The sequence below is a fragment of the Hibiscus syriacus genome, unplaced genomic scaffold (assembly GCF_006381635.1).
Source record: "Hibiscus syriacus cultivar Baekdansim isolate YM2019G1 unplaced genomic scaffold, ASM638163v2 tig00110328_pilon, whole genome shotgun sequence".
Classification (NCBI taxonomy): Eukaryota; Viridiplantae; Streptophyta; class Magnoliopsida; order Malvales; family Malvaceae; genus Hibiscus; species Hibiscus syriacus.
In genome coordinates this window covers 1215630-1229610 of record NW_024062685.1, presented here as the reverse complement: position 1 = coordinate 1229610, position 13981 = coordinate 1215630, and the positions used below count along the sequence as shown (strand labels likewise).

General features: G+C 35.5%; 1 pseudogene; it reads right to left on the bottom strand.

The window, feature by feature from the left end:
• The window catches only part of LOC120118445, a 41778-nt pseudogene that overhangs the window by 13928 nt on the left and 13869 nt on the right, over positions 1-13981 (bottom strand).

Here is a 13981-nt window from a genome sequence, read left to right as displayed (position 1 = left end):
CATCTATGATTTCAAAACAATAGCGTTGAACCTGAAACCAAGTCAAAATAGGAGAAAAAATTTTTGGTGTGTTTTTCCAGATATTTAACAGAACACTTAGGATAGGCCTTAGTAATAATTGTGAGATAAACGTACCCAAATAATTTAGGAGGTATAACATCTTTAAAATGGACAGGCAGCCTATTTATGTCAAAGCAATAAGTTACTCTAAAAGATAAAAATGTCAGAGAAGTTGAAACAAGAAGTTCAAGCATTTTAAATCAGTGCCAATCTAATGATGGAATCAGTAGCAACAGGAGCTTGCAACATTCATTCACATTTGCCAACCTAAATAAAGCAAAGAATAGAAACGGACACACTGCTGGCAACATTGTATAAACAACATGATCTAAACCAAAACGGCATCTTCATCTAAGTAGAGCAAAGAATAGGCACTGCTTTATAAAATACCGTTTGGAGGCCCTCTCTCTCAAGCATCAATGCTGACTGAACAAGGGACTGAGCTGCAGCATAAAATTGGTTATCAGAAATGAGCTTCTCAATACGAGCAGGAACCTGATCCATGTAACAGGCAAAAAAGGTGATGCTTCAGATGACTTGATTTACAGCAGCAACATAGGAATGCATGAAAGGAAGTGAAGTGCCAAATTCTAATGGAAATGACGCATATAAAAAAACTAAGAAAATATCATTTGAATGGTAGAAATAATAATCAACAAACCTTAGCTATGCCCTCAATCTGATCCAACAAGGAGATTATGTGACGCAATGTAACAGATCGATACCACAACTGATGCAATTGTTTATTGCGTACACCTAGACAGTTTTTAGCCTCAGTCAAATCACCCTTTAAAGCACCAATAGTTTCAGAAGATTCACTGAATAACCGCAAGATCTGATGAGGAAGGAACAGTTAGTGATAAAACAGGAAAAAATATCATTCTTCTAAATTCAACAAAGAAGGAAATACGAAAGAGAAACTAATACTGACATCAGAAATAACACCTAATGGAAGCATCAATTCATATCAGACTTAATTTGTTTTGATTACAGATTTATTTATTTATTTTGTAAGACCAGTTTGTTCAAATACATTATAGTATGGATCATTTATATCCCTAACTCATACCCATCCATTATTTTATCATGAATTAAGATTCATTACCATGAGTGTGTGATGGACATCAGATTGATAGAGGGCTCTCTAGCACAGGATCGACAATCAAAGGAGAGACTAGATATTTAAATACGCGATCAATGGGCACAGTTAATTCTATATTAGATATCCAGAATGAGTGTCTTGACTTAAAATTCTGAAGAAAAATGAACAGTTAGTAACAAAACACGTAAAACCACACTTTCTTTCTCTATTTTCAACAAAGAGAAGAAAACGAGAGAGACAATGGCCCTAAAGAATGTCATATCAGAGAACCAGTTTGCAAGTTTATTTATTCATTCTGAATGACCTATCTGTTCATATATATATAATAAGTGTGGATCATTCATGTCCTTCAAACTCTTATCCATCCATTATTTATCATGCAATAGGATGCATAACCGGTAGTGCTAGACGGATATCAGACTTATAGAGGGCTCTCTAACATATGATTGATGATCAAAGACATAATTAGACAAAATATTGTGCATCATTTACTGTACTTACATTGGTCTTATAAAGCATTCATTTTTTTTATAAGAAAAAGGCTTCGTTAAAACCCCCCTCATAATCGTCAAGCTACAAGGTATCTTGACGGACATTGGAAGGAGGAAAAGAGTGCCCACATTTTATTAATAGAAACATAGATTACAACCTGGGTAAAAAACCCCCTTGATTACAACCTTTCCCATTAAACAACACCTCTCCCCTCAAAAGACAACCTACACACCAAACAAAAACAAAAACAAAAGAACACAGCCTACATTACCCGATACCCGCCTTAGCTAAACCATCAACTTCCCAATTAACACTACTCTTCATTTTCAAAATTTTCGCAAGCAATTTCTTGTGCATAATTAGAGAAGCAGCAAGTAAAGCAAACTTTGTAAAGTGTAACAAAGAATTTCATGACATCACAAACCAGCAAAATATCGTGGATGCAAAACAAATGATATATTTTGAATCCGGAAATTTTCAAAATATACATAATTAAAACATGTTAAAATAATTACTGCATCCCCGAAAGTTTTGGAGATTCAAATGGGACAATAATCTTCTTCTTTTTTATAAGTAAAGAGGCCTCGTTAAAAACACCTCCATAACCATCGAGTTACAAGAGTAACCCGACGGATATTGGAAGGAGGAAAAGAGTGCCCCATAATTTTATTACTAAGACACAAAGTACACTAAAGCTACAACCAAGCAATTACAAGCCGGTTCCCAAAGCCCTAAAGCTCCCCTCACCCGAGACACACAATACATAACATCAATAACAAAACAAAAGTACCCAATGCCAGCTTTGGCTAGGCTATCCGCCTCCCAATTAAAGCATCTCTTAACATGCCTAACAATCACACTACACTCCTTAACACAACTAGCAATATCCTTAACTAGGAAAGAAACAAAAGCCAAACAACCGCCTGGATCCTTAACTAGGAAAGAAACAAAAGCCAGACAACCGCCTGGATCCTTAATCCAATCCACCACATTAGCAGAATCACTTTCCAAGATTAACCGACCCTTATCGCCCCATTCCAAATCCAAAAACATTGATAATCCAGCTTGAATAGATTTTAGCTCCGCTAATAATGGAGGGCTAGGATCGGATGGAAGCGAGAAGGAACCCAACAACTTGCCATCAACATTCCTGAGAAGGCCTCCAATGCCACTACTCTTCCAGTCCCTATTAATAGCCCCGTCAACATTTACTTTAAAGAAACCAGTAGGCTGGGGGCTCCAAATGAAGAGTATGACTTATTTTTCCTTGATGAAATGCAATGATCAGCTAAAGATAGGTCCCCAACAAGCAAGTCCAGCTGATCAGAGGGATTAGAAATCTTTGCCAAATACCACGAGGCCACTTTATATATAGGCAGGAAGAATAAAAGAGTCTGATCCAAGCTACCCTTCTCAAAAACCAAATGATTTCGACATTTCCATAATGACCACAAAACAGCCCCTGGGATATAATTCCAGATTACTAACTTCGGGCATAAAAGCACCCAAGAGGATAGAAAATCCTTTGGGTTATTAGGCAAAACAACAACTAAATTCTATAAATTCAAAAAGCGAACCCATAAACCCCATGCTATACTACAAGTGAAAAAGAGATGCGAAACAGTTTCAGCCTCAAGACCACACAAAGGGCATAGATTATCCTCAATCCCATTCACACCACGTCTAATAAGCTCAGTGTTAACGACCAATTTATGATGGAGAACTTGCCAAAAAAATGCCTCCACTTTAGGAGGGACTAACCCGATCCAAACCAAATCCAACCACGGCAATCGGACAGACGAGTCACTAATTTAATACAAGAACTTACCGAGAACGAAATCCCCATTTCCACGCCATAAGCAGCAATCAACCCCACCCGAGCCAAAGTTGACATTCCCCAACAATGAAAATAACTCAATCCATTGATCAACTTCCCAATCTAGCAGATTCCTCCTAAAAGGAATATCCCAACACCATCCCCTGAGCTGGGAAAACCAAACTTCGAAAGAACTCCATCTTTCTTAACAGAGAGTGCGAAAAGCGTAAGGAATCTTACCCTCAAAGGAACACTGCTCAGCCAACACTCATGCCCAAAAAGAATGGAATCTCCCTTCCCCACTTGAATTTGGAGGTGATTACGAAAACATAACCCAAAGCCATCATTTGACCAAAAAATTTTAGCACACCCTTCCAAAGCCAAGACGAGTTAGAAGGTACAATTTTATTCAGAGAGATCAACCTATTATCAAGATTATATTTGCAACACATAACCTTCCCCCACCAAGAATCCCTTTCATTCCCAAATTTCCAGGCTCATTTCCCAAGAAGAGCCCTATTCATAAGGTTTAAATCAATGATGCCTAAACCCATATAGGCCTTCGCACTACACATAGTCGACCATTTAATCCAATGGATTCGGTTTCTCTAAGCCAAACCCCTATAAGAAATTGGCCAGAAAAGAATTCAGCTTCCTCCGAACACTGCATGGCATTCGAAACAGTGACATATAATATATAGGCAGAGCATTTAACATAGATTTCACCAAAATAACCCTGCCATCAAGAGATAACGTGGCTACTTTCCACCCCGCCAATTTCTGGTAAAATCTCTTACAAATCGGCTCCCACAGACTAGCTGAATTTTTCCTGGAACCAAGGGGAAGCCCAAGATAATCCGTCGAAAAAAAACCTACCGAACAACCAATCGAAGCTACCCAATCTTCGATAATAGGTTCTTCCACATTAATACCGAAGATCTTATTCTTCATTAAATTTAATTGAAGCCCCGAGCACATTTCAAAAATAAGCAAAACTCTCTTTGCATTCTTCAATTGACCCTCTGTCGCATTACAAAAAAATAACAAATCATCAGCAAACTGTAGATGTGATAGCAAAAATAGAGGCTGAGCAATTCTCCCACGAGATTGAATAGCAACGGTGATAACAAACAGCCCCAATTTTACCGCCTTAAAAAGCAAGAGACTGAGCAACTCTCCCATGAGATTGAATAGCAACGGTGATAACAAACAGCCCTGGTGAAGACCACTAGAAATCTCGAAAACTCCCGTGAGAGATCTGTTAACTAATACTGAAATAGAGGCTGAAGATAAGCATTGGTAGATCCATGACCGCCATCTTTGCCCGAAACCCATATATTCCATAATTTTCAGCAAAATCGACCAGTCTACTGTATCATATGCTCGTCTAAAGTCCATTTTGAAAGCCACACCTTTCAATCCCTTTTCCCTCCAATAATCAATGCCTTCATTGGCTATAAACGAACAGTCTAGGATCTGTCTACCTGGAATAAAAGCAAAATGAATCGGGCAAATAAGGGAATCAATACACGTCCTAAGTCTTCTTGCTAATACTTTGGACACAATCTTATAAAAGCAAACTCACCGGGTTGGACTTCTTCGAAATCAACGTAATAAACGAATGATTCACCCCTTTATCCCATTTCTTCCCCAAATAGAAGTTAAAAAACTTAACTATATCTTCCTTCAACTGTGGCCAAAATCTCTTAAAAAAACCCATGTTCAACCCATTCGGGCCCGACACTTTGTTACTTTCTGACGAAGCAATTGCCTCCCAAATTTCCTCTTTCGAAAAATTCCTTAGAAAGGAAACTTGAACCTCGGAGAGTTTCGCAAATTCCAAATCCAATTCCTCTACCTCTAAGGTATGTTTCGAATTGTATACCTATTTGAAAAATCCAAAAACTTCATATTTAATATGCTCCGAGTCCGAAACCATGCTACCATCAACTTTCAAGATCTTCAACGCATTAATCCTTCCCCTATTTGACGCACACTGATGGAAATACCTGGAGTTTCGATCGCCATTAGATATCCATTTTGCCCGGGATTTTTGAAACCATATTTGCTCTCCTTTTTTGTACAAATCCCACAGATCCTCCTTTGCTTTCACAATTGATTCCATCGAAACAGAATCAGACCCTTGCTGAACAAGTAGCTTCATTTCTGAGATGGCCTTCTCCTACTTTGAAATCATTTTCGGTAGCTTCAAGTGTTGTTATTAGACCAGCTCTTAATCCCATTCTTAACTTCTTTTAGCATGTTCGCGATTCCCATCCTCTTTTTATCCTTCTTCAACTCACTGATCGACGACACCACCATTTCTTGAAAACCCTTATATTTCATCAAATAATTGAACAATTTGAACGATTTTGGCCCCCTAATTAGTCTTGCAGCTTTCCAATCAAATAGCATTATGGTCTAATACCGACTTCAGAAGTAATTTCTTAACAATGTTTCAAAAAGCTACTAAGAGACTGGAATCCACCAATCTAACGTAGGAAGGAGAGTCCCTGTTGTTACACCACATAAAGCTACCTCCTGCTAAAGGTGAATCGACCAGCTTTGCCTGAAACACAAAATTTGTTAATAACCTCATCGAGTGCCAATTTTGTGACTTCCCCTCCTTCTCATCCTCGTTCAAATATGCATTAAAATCCCCTCCCACACAAACTTGGCAATCCACTTGTCCTAGAAAATCTAACAACACTTCAAAGAAAGCCTCCTTCTATGATTCCAAGCCGGACCATACACATTAACAAAGCAACAGTCCCCAAGATTGTCTTTAAACTTCCCTTTCACTGATATAAACCTACTAAATATAAATTGTTCCTTCATCTCAAACCAACTCTCATCCCAAAGGCTGAGAATACCACCTGTCGCTCTTTCAGAAGGGACGCAACAAAACCCCTCAATGATCTCCCACCTAATTTCCTAACTAAAGATGGCCTCACTGATCAAATTTTGTTTCTTGCAGAAGTAAAACACCCGGATTCCTACTTACTACCAGACTTATCACAAATCTCACCTTTTCCTTCCTTCCTTCCTAAACCCCTAATATTCCAAGATATATACGAGAATCTCGACATGAAGAAACGAATCTAACACCTACTACAGAGACTGGAAATTAAAACCCAACCTCCATTACCTTGGTTTTATTCAACTCTAAATTTTTTTGGCACTCTTTTTTTCCCACCCCCTGAAAGTTATGCCCACCATATTGCTTACCTGCCATGTGGAGTTCAACTCATCATCCTCTTTAGAAACTTTCCCCGATGAATCGCCCACCTCTGAACCCTTCCTGTTCCTTTTCTTATTGGACCTACTATAAACTCTGTCAAAAAAGACACTTACCGGCCTATCAGTTGATCCCATAATAGTAGGGGTACAACACGAAGTCGGGGACGAAGGCCTTCTGATAATATCTTCAGAATGCGGATTCATCATCTCATCTCCTGGCTCCAAACTTTTCTCTGAAACTTCACAGATTTGTTCCAAACCATCCCCTCCATCAGGTATAGGATTATTCGCCCTTATCTCCACATTCCCATGTCTATCTGGCTCTAGATCCACTTGTGAATGGGCCCCAATACCATTTTCCTTAGGAAATCCATACTAGGCTATGTTTACTATAGTAATGGAATCATCTGAATCAATCGATTTGGATTGTTCCTCATAATTTGGATCCATCACCTTCCTCAAACCCAAACCCGCATATTCACCAATAAAGTCTCTCCCATTACCGAGGACATTTGTCCCTCGATCATTAATATCACCATTTCCTTTCTCCGGCAGCAATGATTGTTGACCCAAAGCATCCTCCTCGATAGCATTTATCATCCCCTTTTTAAGCCACATGTCCACTCTGTTTGATGGCTCCTCGAGTTACTGTTCATTTTCCACTTCAACCAGCTCGTTCCAATCGCCGCCTAGATCTTCCGACGATGAACCTTCATACCATCCATCCTCTGAAACTCCTTCCAACGACTTCACCAATCGTATGTCTTTTTAAAAACTGAACCCAACTTAATTATCACCTTGAATGATCTCCCATAAGAACCTAAAGTAATCACACTCGGAACGTCGAAGGGACTCGCCACTCTCACCAGCAATCTCATTGCCGACAAGTCCTAAGAGTTTATAAATAAAATTATGTGCCAGAGGAGTGACACATAAATGGCTAAGAGTCCATAAAAATAAACCAGAGATCATATATGTAAGGGGAAAACAAATAAATAAAATTATCATCCAAGAGGATAACGAAGAATTGCAACGTTTCTCTTCCTAATATCAGATTGGGAGAACCATTGGGTTCGTGTACAAGAACCATAAAAGAGAAACTACAGAAAAGAAATAGTTCTCTTAGTTTAGTAGCATTTGAAGAATATCTATGGTTAGAGGGACTGTTAAACTTTTATTACGCGTACTTTCAATTGAATTTTAATTTATGCTACTTTATTTTTACTATTTAGAATAGTTTTATCAATTAATAGAGTATTTGAGACTACAAGTAACATTAAAGGAAGCGCATAATCTAGATGGTGATTGCTAATGTTAATAGTTTAGTAGAACTTTTTTAGTGCTAAAATAACTAGTAAATAATATTGTTTTCCTGAAAACAATTAACATAAGATGATATGGTTCACAAGCTACTAACTAAAAACTAATAACAATAAAGACAAATCTCCATCAAAATTTGAAAAACAAGACATGATAATTTAACTAATACAAAATCATCTGAATCATATGTCCGACTCTACCCATTTCTAACTCAGCAACAATACATCTTGAACAATTATGGAAGATTTTGTAACTTGTTCCACAACTTGGAAATTTATTCCTGGAGCAATTATGTGGTATGTTCGGAAGGTCATAAATAATATTGATTTTTAGAATGGTTCTCTAGATATGATTCAATTGTCATTTTTAACAAGATTTAGAGTAGTAGCCTGGTTTTGGCTAAGTATCCTCTCTTCCGAATCTCGTTGGATTCCCTTTCTGGATATCCTTGTTTGGCGGATTCGTTGTCGGCCCCAAGGAAGGTTAAAGTGAAGATAACTTGTTGGATACCCCTCTTAAAGGTTTTTCCAAGATGAATGTAGATGGGGCATTAAATAGAGATTGGAGAAAGGGGGCATTGGTGGTTTGTTACGAGATTCGGATAGACGCACCTTGCTGTCTTTTTCAGAATCATTGGGTTTGGGTCCTCCAATCCTAGCTGAACTGAAGGCAATCAGAGCGGGTTTGCTACTTTTCTTAGAGTCAGAATGAGCTTCATTGGGTCGTCTTATTGTTGAAAGTGACTACATGAAACCTTAAAATTGGGTTAAAAATCCCTTAACTTGTCCTTCTTGTTATGAGCTTACTGTTAGGGAGATTAGATCCTTGGTTTTGTCAAATGATGTACTATTACAACATTTGATCCTAAGAAGCGCAAATTGGGAAGCTGATGAATTGGCAAAAAAATGGATTGGGTGATGTGAGGATAGGGCTAATTGAGGGTTGTTTTTGTCCTTGTAATGGGTTTACTTCCATATACTATTTTGTAATGGTTGGGTATTAAAAATCCTTATATTAATAAAACTTGAGGTACTCTTTTCCTCCTCCCGCTGATTGTTTGTCCCCCTTTTGGGGAGAACGGACAATTAAGAAGGGATTTTTTAACGAGACCTCCTATTCTTATCAAAATAAAAAACAATACCTCTTGAACTAGAAATTATGGCACAACGAGACATCTCCTTTGTAGAGTACCACTCTTGAACCCACAATCATGTCAACATCATAACTACTTGTACTTACCAATCTAGGTAAAAATCAAACACTAATATTCTCCATAAACCTTAAAAGCAGACCAAACAATATATTATTAAGGCCACTATGCATACAACATCTATGTTAAAAAAACATAACTGGAAGTCGAACAGGTTAAACCCCCTATTCTTGGTTCAACCTATTGGACCAGTATGTTCAACATAATTAGTATTTTATATGATTAGACATTGTTAAGAACTTAAGCATCCAACATAAAACCAGTAATAGCAGGAGGGGGCCGACTTTGATATAAGACCATAAGAAACCTAATATTTAACATAAGTGGGACAAACCCACTTAACACTACCCCTCAATGATCACCATTGCAACTGAACCCATTACAATGACAATCTTCAAAGAAAAAGAAGAAACATAACAATAATTACCAAAATTTTGTTCATTAACAAAATAAATGACAGTAGCAGGGCTCCTCAGTCTTCTGAGAGGTTTGCTAATATTATCGGTGTCACCACACCTAATAGTAAGTTATTCATACACAGAGAATTTTTTATTTTTAATCTTTAAGGGAGATAGTCCCTATCTCAACATAGCATAATTGCTATCCTTAAAAGAAACCATGTTTTACCAAAAGAATATGAATTAGGGGTGGTGGGAGTTATGACATATAATTATGGTGATTAATGACATTTTTTGTATGTAATTTTCCGAAAATATTTAAAATAAAAGTCACATAATTATGATTTGAAAGTTGAAACTACAGAACAATGTTCCATATTCCCTATGCGAGTGTGGAGCCAACATTACCCGAAAAAGAGTTACTGAGAAATATATTATCGTAGATAAATGTGCCCAGAAAAAATACAACAATGGTTTTTGAAGCAAATTAGTTTTCCATTTAACTAAATAAAAATAGTAGAAAACCAAGAAATAATAAACTTGAGAAGCACAATGTAGAAAAGTTTAGCTTGGGAAGAAGCTAATAAAGAACCTGGGAATAATTTTGAATTGCTTTGTTGAAGCCTCCGTGATAGGCATGCACAACTTCATCTACAACATCCTCAACAACATCGCTTTGTTCCTTTAAAATCTGGAGCTCACCTTCACGATCTTTTGATGTAAGGATACGGACAACATGAGGTAGTGAATCAAAACGTGCAGCTGTCCAACTCTCATCTATTCCTGAAAGCTCATCCCTTAAATGCTGCATTTAATCATAAGCAATCAGAAGAAGAACCTTGAGAAAATCCTAAAACATGCAAGATAATCTAAGAAATGAATCAGTATGTTCTTCCCCAATTTTATCAAATTATTCACCAAAAATGGGTGCTTGATAACAGCAAACCAAGCTGCCTACCAATCAACAAAAGAAATACCATCCAAGTAAGCATCCTATGTTAAACCATAATAACAATCAGAATATTATTCCAACTCCACCAGCCTTAAGATAGTTTCCAAATTTTGCAATAATCTTGGTGCCATTTTGCTGTTGTTTTTATTACTTTTTACTGCTGTAGACACAACAAAAAGGTAAAAAGGTTGTTTGAATACAAAGAGAGTAATGCTTTCATGAATAATTAAATATTATATTATTATTAATATTTTTCCTGGAGAACAAAGCAAGTGAAATTTACATGTATATAAAATAATTATATTTGAATCAGTGTTAAACTTCAGTCATTTATTCATGGTTAACCAGTCACAATTTTGCTTTTCAGCAATCTTTTAAATGCAATAGCAAAACAATGTAGTAAAGCAACAACCCATGTAACTCCAACTCGTAAACTTTTTGAATTCATTTTCTTTAAGTTTATGTGTTTGACAAATATTATGGGTATAAGAACATGGTTCCCCAAATATCTTCCAAATGCATGAAAACATAGAAATAGATTGAACATACATGTGTCGGAATAAACCCTAAAATATTAGGACCAGAATAAGAGTGAACTGAACTTACTTCTTTATCTCGAGGAATGGGCAATCCATCAAACATCCCCATCAGAACGAGCCTTTCACTTCTCCCACGCTAAAAACCTGAAAATATCAAAGCAACTAATTGCAACAAAGCCTTCAATCCACATGAATGGGGAACTCCGAGAAAAATTTAAAAAGCAAACATTTTATTCACTTGCAGCTACGTTCTTAGAGCTCAGTGCAAGAAAAGAGAACAGTTTAGCTGTCTTTTTTATACTAACAATAACAGTAAGGAATTACTACAAGAAAAAGCATACACTTCACAATATCCTTTTCAATCTAGTTTCCATTGTTTTACCAGTAACCAAAGAAGAGATATAAGACAAATAAATGAAACCTCAAAATCGAGAGAAACGCGTTCAGATCCAGCACGCAGAACACCATAACAAACGAAATTCCAAGCATTGCGAAGTTTGATTAAAAACACCGAATATGTAAAATAAATTGAAAAGAAAGTTGAAGTTTCAACACGGAAAATTATGTGATTCAAATAATTAAACAGATCAAATCATTTTCTCAGAATTAAATAAAATCTCAAAATCCAGGAAGAACAAGAAAGAGAAGATAATTGGAATTGTGAATCAGTGAAAGAAAAACGAAGGTAAAGTGTGCTTCATTCATCTCCTTCCCGGTTACCTGCAAAGAGCCGTCCTTCCAAAGAGCGCGCCACAACTGACACGCCGAGCTCGAGTAAAATTCAGATCCCTTCAATCGCAGAAGAAGAAGAAATGTCAAAATCTTAGACTAGAAGAAAGAAGAAGAAAAAAAAGGAAGAAACAAAGCAGGAGACCGACTTTTGATTGGAGCTATCGAGTACAATTTTATTATTTTCACTTTTCTATCTTTAATTGATAATTAAGAAAAATAAAATGGAAAACATCCAAATGAATCGGGTAGGGTCGGAAGTTTAAATGAAATATGATAAAAAAAAGCTTATTTATTTTTTTATCATAAAAATATTTAGGGTAAAATACACAAATGGTACCTCAACTATAGGGCACTGCTTTACATAATCCTTCGACTATTTAAAGTTATAAAATAGTCCTCCAATTATAGGATATTATTTTGTTGAGTCCCCCAATTATTAAAAGTTATAAAATGGTCACTTAACTATTCATATGTTACAAACTCTTCTCTTTTTGTTAAAAAATTAGCAGTCGTCTTAGTTGGAAGTTAACTTATTGACTGTGATCTGATAAAAAAATTAGTCCCTGACTACAGGGCATTGTTTTATTAAGTCAACTAATTAACATCCAACTCAAACAATCGTTAATTTTCAATGAAAATGACGACTTTGGAACATATGAATAGCCGAGTAATCATTTTGTAACTTTTAATAGCGGGGGACTCAACAAAAAATAAATTCATATAGTCATAGGACCATTTTGTAACTTTTAATAGTTGATGGATCATTTGTATACTTTACCCAAAATTTATTCCTTATGATTGAAAATAATTTTCTTTTAAATAAAATTAGGAGTTTGACTCTTCACATTTACAAATGAATAAACAAATTTGGGATGATCGCCTCATAATATATCTTCATAAAAATTAACTAAGAGTAATTGATTAATAGATCAAATATTGATGATAAAATAAAAAATAATAATAATTTTTAAGAAAATATGCACTTAAAAATGGAAAAAAACAAAAATTATTAATTTTTTATTCTGTTTTAAATTTAATAGGATTTAATTTTTTAAAATAATTAAAAATTAATTTAATTAATAAATAAAGAATATAGACAAATTTTATATTTTAAGTTATTATTCAAAAATAAAAGTTTTATAAATAAGATTTTGAATCAACATTTTTCCTTTAAAATATATTAAAAATGAAAATAATTCACATTTAAATTTTAATATTTATTTAAAAAAATGTGTCTTTATAATGCTATGTTGCAGTTACTTGGAATCTGTTGGTTATCATAATATTTTGGGTAAACTACACTAGTGACCACCCAATTATTGCCTCTTTTCACTTTACCATAGATGTTTTAATTTGATCAATCATACCACTCAACTATTTAAATGATTCAATCAAGCCATTAGCTGTTTACTTTTTTGGGTTAGTCTTGAGCCCAATTAGCCATAAAAAGGGAATTTTTGTATAGTAGAAAGATGAAGAGGGACCATCAGTGTAATTAGCCTATTTTCTTAAAGAGAAAAACCTTATATCCTTTTCATCTTTATTTTCCCTTTATTTTTCTCCTCTTTCTCTCTTCAATCTTCTTCCTCACCAAGCCATAGTAAATATAAGATTTTTTAGCCCTTTTATATTTCAAATTCGTCCTAATTAAATCCCCCAACAACATTGTTTTAAAGATTCAAGCTTATGCTTTATGTTTGCAAGAGAAAAATTGGGATTTTCATCCACATTGCCAAAGAAAGGATTTTGGCTAAGCAATGAGCTCAATTTCAGGATCCAATCAGCAATGTAGTGTATTTCTAATCCTTTGGAGTATTAAGTTTCCATAAATTTGAAGAAATTACTAATATTTGAGTAGTTGAGTATTTTAGGGTTCAAACTTTATTCATGCCTTAAATCACGATTTAGGTGTTAAGAAAGTGTTTTATGACACTTAAAGACCCTAAGTAATTTACTAGAACTTCATAATCAGTTTAAGAACAACCCAAGTCATTTAGGATGATTTTGGGTGTTTTCACGTGCCTAAAATATCAGCTTCAAGATTCGAGTATCGATACTGCGATGAACAGTATCTATACTGGTTAAATTGTAGCTAAAATTAAGGATTTCAGTGGGGAGTA